Below are 6,000 nucleotides of genomic sequence, written 5' to 3' on the forward strand. Positions count from 1 at the left end.
ATAAATCCAGTCCTGACACTGTTATAAATACATTTTTTTATAAAATATTTTTAGGAGAAATATTTATGTACACTTCTTTTTATTGGAGCAAATATTATAATATAAAGCATACGAAGTTTAAATAAATCCAGTCCTGGCACTGTTATAAATACATTTTTTTATAAAATATTTTTAGGAGAAATATTTATGTACACTTCTTTATTGGAGCAAATATTATAATATAAAGCATACGAAGTTTAAATAAATGCAGTCCTAGCACTGTTATAAATACATCTTTTCATAAAATATTTGTAGGAAAAATGTACAAACAAAAAATATACAACGTAAATAAAAATAAAATTAAATATACGTACAATAGTCGCGTTCATGGCTTCGCAGTTCTAACGTTAAGTCTAAGTTTAAGTTTAAAAAATCCGTGCGATATGATCAGATCTTTGCAATACTTCATTACTGACAAGAATCAAGATTGAAACCGATACGCTTCACAACTGTTACGAAACCTTGTCAATTCTTCATAATCGTTTCAAGAACCAGAACCGATATCATACATGTTTTTTGCTTCAATAAAGAAGTGTACATAAATATTTCTCCTAAAAATATTTTAATAAAAAAATGTATTTATAACAGTGCCAAGACTGGATTTATTTAAGCTTTGTATATATGCTTTATATTATAATATTTGCTTCAATGAAGAAGTGTACATAAATATTTCTCCTAAACATATTTTATAAAAAAATGTATTTATAACAGTGCCAAGACTGGATTTATTTAAGCTTTGTATGCTTTATATTATAATATTTGCTTCAATGAAGAAGTGTACATAAATATTTCTCCTAAAAATATTTTATAAAAAAATGTATTTATAACTGCCAGGACTGGATTTATTTAAACTTTGTATGCTTTATATTATAATATATGCTTCAATAAAGAAGTGTACATAAATATTTCTCCTAAAAATATTTTATAAAAAAATGTATTTATAACAGTGCCAAGACTGGATTTATTTAAGCTTTGTATGCTTTATATTATAATATATGCTTCAATAAAGAAGTGTACATAAATATTTCTCCTAAAAATATTTTATAAAAAAATGTATTTATAACAGTGCCAAGACTGGATTTATTTAAGCTTTGTATGCTTTATATTATAATATATGCTTCAATAAAGAAGTATACTTAAAAATTTCTCCTAGATACGCTTTACAACTGTTACGAAACCTTGTCAATTCTTCATAATCGTTTCGAGAACCAGAACCGACATCATACATGTTTTCAACCCCCGGTTTTGCGGCTGAAAAATTGTAGCGGCAAACGGGTCGGAAAGCGCGATAATCGATGGCCGATCGGCCGCGCCGCGAAACCAGTTTTTCTTTTAATTGTTTCGATCGGCCGGTCGGTACCCGTGGCTCTGTAATCTCCGTAAAATGAGCCTCTAGTTCATTTCAATGATTGTATCTTTTCTAAGCGATCGTCCGCAGACAAATCCATCGTAATTCCGGGAACAGCTTTATAAAATGAAACGCTGGCTTTAATTTCTCGTCGAAAAAGGGGTCATCAGAGAGGGCTGATTGCAATGCTTTCGCGGAAACCATAAACACGCACATTCCCGCCAAACAAATTTGAAACACTTTCAGAAAAAGCGTGCCGCCGTCGACGCCGCTGCGGCGATGGAATCGTGTCGCAGCACCGAGAAATAAAAAACAGGCGCGAGTCGCGAGCCATAATTTTCATCGAAAGAAAACTGTTCTCTTCGGAAATTTATGGAGGATCGTTGATGTCTAACTCGACGACCCACACTATGGTATCTTTCTCTCTAAAAATTCGCTATAATTTATAACTTTGTACGACTTTCATGAAAATCCCCATTCTCGTGTTTTTGGGGTTGCCGAATTGCTATATGTTGTTAAAATTGCGAAGTTTAAAATTGATAATCAGACGCTACCGATATAAGCATTATATAATTATATAATTAGAACATAAAATTATCTTATAAAATAACCTTAACATTAAACCTACCGAATCGATCAAAATATAACCGTTTTAAAGTTACCGAAATTATCAATAATTCTTTTATAGAAAATGCTCGAATAAATTTCTTTATCCAAGCATACATTATAATAAAAGTGGAGAATGGTCTAAATAAACGCAATGCTGCCATTTTGGGCTAGAAAAATATTGTCACGAAAAAGAAGCGTGTGGTAGGAATGCACGTATAATATAAAAATATACACCCGTGTATTAAAAATTACATGGGTTAAAGTTCGGAACTGTTAATTGCACGCTTATTTAAATTCACGTGAAACAGGGATCTCTAATTAATAGTTGGCAATTATAATATGGCAACGATTTAAGGCATATTAAAGAGGGGGAAGCACAAGACTCATTAATTCTAAAATATTTTGCATACGTGCAAAGTTCATCTGCATGGCATATCTTAATGGCAAAACAATCCGCAGATGGTTTCTTTCAATAAAATATATAGCTTGATACATTAAACGTTTTTAACGCTAGATTTACGGAGCTGTTTTATATTAGTTTATAAAAGTAACAATAAGTCATTTATTCTGATTTTTGACAAGAGTTATTGCAACATTTGCCGTAAGTAACATATAAATCCAATATACAGAGTGTCCCAAGTTTTAATGTTCAAACTTTATTAGTGTATTCTATGGCACAAAGTAAGGAAAAAATGTTATGTAAACATAGGTCATATAGAGCTTTATTAAGAAGTTATAACAAAAATTCAGAATAAGAATAGTAATCAACTTGATGTTACTGCGAGCATTGGCTTGAATAGATCTGCACATGCCGTGTGTTTATGTAAGCTGTGTTTATTAATACATTTCGAAGTGTATCAATAACCGTTGTTGACAATACATGATTGACATCGATCGAAGATTTTTTTTTCTTTTTTCTTTTTTCTTTAGTTGTTTACTATTCCTATTCTGAACTTCTTAATAAAGCTCTATATGACCTATGTTTACATAACACTTTTTTCTGGCTTTGTGCCATAGAATATACTGACAAAGTTTGAACATTAAAACCTGGGACACCCTGTATAAGTTACAAATGCATCTTTACGATATGAATAATCGTAAATTAAAAAAATTAGTGACCCGTCATCTTGTCGGGTTTCGTAAATCTAGCGTTAAAAGATCGAGTACCGCGTCGGTCACGCATGGGTGACGCTAATTTTTAACTAGGCTTCGAAATTCATTTTTATCGTAATATTTTCGAACGAACTGTCAGTCGTCAATCAAACGACCCCGACGTCGCGAGAACTTTTGACATTCGGCGCTTCTGTTAAGATATTTCAAAGCGCGAGCCTTCGTGAAATTTCGTGTCTACGGCACAGCGACCACGCGCGATATCTTTATTTTTTAAACGATATTTTCGGGAAAAAGACACGACCGCGCGGCGTTGGCGTCCGATGGGAACGCGCGTGGATCACCGGAGGGCCATAATTCGGAGGATAATATTAAGATTGCTGCAGAATGAAAGAAAAAAGATGATTGCCCATCCCCTATCCCCGGTGTCCGGCCCGGTGGCGCCGTGAGATTGTGAGATCGGGGCAGAAAAGGGCGCGGCGACATCGGGCCCCGAAAACCGAAATTTCGCTGGTCCTTTTGCGAGGAGCTGCGCGTGGAAGGGTTTGCGACGCTCCGACAATTCGGAGAAGAATTTTCGGCTGCTTGTACCGCGTTAACTGCGGTTTCGCTCGGTCAATAGATTTCTAACGTGAAGTCGTCCTTGTGGCGTGTGATTATTTCAATTATTTTATTACGAACCGTATCAATCTCGGCCCATATAATGCATATAATCAGCCGGCTATTATTCGAGGAGCGCACGGCCGGCGGAAAGGACGCGTCCCCCCCGCCGCCCCGCTCTCGCCATGCCGGTCCTATAGTTCTTGGCCGAGCATCGTCTCTCGGCACGGTCGTTTTCGTGATATTGTAATTTGGAGACCGCAAACCCGCTGACGTCACTGGTGCACCGGAGCATCTTGCTAGCGCGGCGAACCACGGCCCCCGCTTCCCGGCCCGGATTTTTTATCGGCCGACAATTTCGCCGGAAAGCATATTAACGATCCCCGAATTATAGGGATTTCGGCAGATTAGATGTATGTTGAATCGAGGGATTACGTTACTAATTCCGGCGCGCCGGTCTCCGCTGCGAAGATTTATTCGCGGGCCGATGGCCGCGCGATCGCGATCGCGATCGCCTCCGAGTAGCAGTCTCGTTAACTTCTCTCGGCAGTATATCGATTCCGGTGATCGTTGCGCGACAATGCGATCGCCGAGATTAGAAGCGCGGGCAGGCAGAGCCGCGGTGAAAGTTCTTATCGGGGCGCGCCGGCAGAAAAAAGTTCGGAGCGAGTAGAACGAGTCGGCGAGAGCGACGAAGGCGGCGGTAGCCCGGCGCAGGAAGCAAGACCAACAAAGAAACCACATCGAGTCTTTGTTCAAATAATACACACCTCCCGGGACCACCTCGTTTACTTAGCGGCGATTGTACACCGTAACATTTCGCCCGGTCGTTCCGTTGCCGTGCTTTCGAATCCATCGAGCGGCTTTACTGCTAGAAAAAATAGAGGATGATGGATCGTAAATAGAGCACCGAATAACAGGGTTCGGGAAATAAGAGCGGAGTTTCCATCGGCGGATAATAAATGTAGGAATGATTGTTTAATGAGAAACTCGCGGGCCCCCCGGGGCCTTTACGAGGGAATAACATCGAAACTATCGAGTGTGGGCCAATTAGCCGGCGCAATAAAATTTTTGTTCACGTGTTGTCTGGCTAGGATGCGTGCACCGCAATCACCGTAAAAGATGACTTAATCGGCATCGACGCTAATTGATATCCCTACTTGCATCGCGTTTCGAATTAGAAACGCAAACCCAGCGAAATGCTAATTAACATTTAATCCGATATTTCCGTTCGCGTATCGCCGCGCCGCGCCGCAGCCGCCGCCGCGGCTCGTTTTATTCGATTTAGAAGCGAGGGAAAGCAGCGGAAAAAATTTTACGAGCGATATCGCCGCCGATAGAAGCGCCTGTATGGAATCTCCACGGATTGCACGAGTTTAAATCGAGATACGGTCTCGAAGGCATTATTAATCTAATATCTTAATTTAATGTTAACTTAATGTTAATTTAATTAAATTTAATTAAATTAAAATTCAATTTCAATTCAATTTCAATTTAATTTAATTTAATTTCAATTTAATTAAAACAATGGGCGTTTACCCGTATACATATATAAAAAACATAAATTAAATTAAATTAAATTAAATTAAATTAAATTAAATTAAATTAAATTGAATTGAATTGAATTTAATGCATATTCTTTATACATATATGTGTACCCATTTTTACAATGACGAAAACAATGTATAGCTTAGGTACGTTGAATAACAGAGAATCAGTGAATCAGATGGACAGTTTATAAAGACTTGTTTTTATTGTAATTTAGAATTTATTGAAGGAAATATAAATGAATACGATTATATTAATACGTTGAACGAAGATTTGAGAAAGAATGACGAAAAATGACTGATTTTAGATTGTTTTAAATTTTATAACGACGTTGTTTGCCGGATTCGAACGTAACTGAACATATTTGACACGAACTAGAAATTAAAAATCGGAAACATGGCGTCAAAAATGAAAACGATTCGAAAGAAACGTTAATAGAGGAATAGGGTGAAATTGAATCCAGTCTTACCGAGAAACTGGTAAGATCGATGCCAAATAGATTGCGCGAGGTACAACGTAACCAAGGGAACCCTACAAAATACTAAGATTCGATTCGAGCAACTTATTAAACAATATTTTTCAGATGCACGATTATGAATCGTTTTCCATACTGAATCCCAATACAAAAAATTTTCCCCAATTGACCCTCAGCTTGGGAACAAAAATGGACAATTTGAGAAGAGGAGATACGATTATTTGAATCTTGCGGCTCGTTTTATAGTTAACTGCAATCGCCAATAACTATA

Source organism: Megalopta genalis, chromosome 4, assembly GCF_051020955.1.
Source record: "Megalopta genalis isolate 19385.01 chromosome 4, iyMegGena1_principal, whole genome shotgun sequence".
In the NCBI taxonomy this organism is placed as follows: domain Eukaryota; kingdom Metazoa; phylum Arthropoda; class Insecta; order Hymenoptera; family Halictidae; genus Megalopta; species Megalopta genalis.